Below are 609 nucleotides of genomic sequence, written 5' to 3' on the forward strand. Positions count from 1 at the left end.
GCCTGTCTTCTCTTGAGAGCCAGGTCTGCCTACGGTGGCCTTTCTCAATAGCAAGGCTATGCTCACTGAGTCTGTACATAGTCAAAGCTTTCCTTAAGTTTGGGTCAGTCACAGTGGTCAGGTATTCTGCCACTGTGTTCTCTCTGTTTAGGGACAAATAGCATTCTAGTTTGCTCTGTTTTTTTGTTAATTCTTTCCAATGTGTCAAGTAATTATCTTTTTGTTTTCTCATGATTTGCTTGGGTCTAATTGTGCTGTTGTCCTGGGGCTCTGTGGGGTGTGTTTGTGTTTGTGAACAGTGCCCCAGGACCAGCTTGCTTAGGGGACTCTTCTCCAGGTTCATCTCTCTGTAGGTGATGGCTTTGTTATGGAAGGTTTGGGAATCGCTTCCTTAGTGGTGGTTGTAGAATTGAACGGCTCTTTTCTGGATTTTGATAATTAGCGGGTATCGGCCTAACTCTGCTCTGCATGCATTATTTGGTGTTTTATGTTGTACACAGGGGATGTTTTTGCAGAATTCTGCATGCAGAGTCTTAATTTGGTGTTGGTGTCCCATTTTGTGAATTCTTGGTTGGTGAGCGGACCCCAGTCTATCTCTCCTTCTCTCTC

Source organism: Salvelinus fontinalis, unplaced genomic scaffold, assembly GCF_029448725.1.
Source record: "Salvelinus fontinalis isolate EN_2023a unplaced genomic scaffold, ASM2944872v1 scaffold_0296, whole genome shotgun sequence".
Lineage (NCBI taxonomy): Eukaryota > Metazoa > Chordata > Actinopteri > Salmoniformes > Salmonidae > Salvelinus > Salvelinus fontinalis.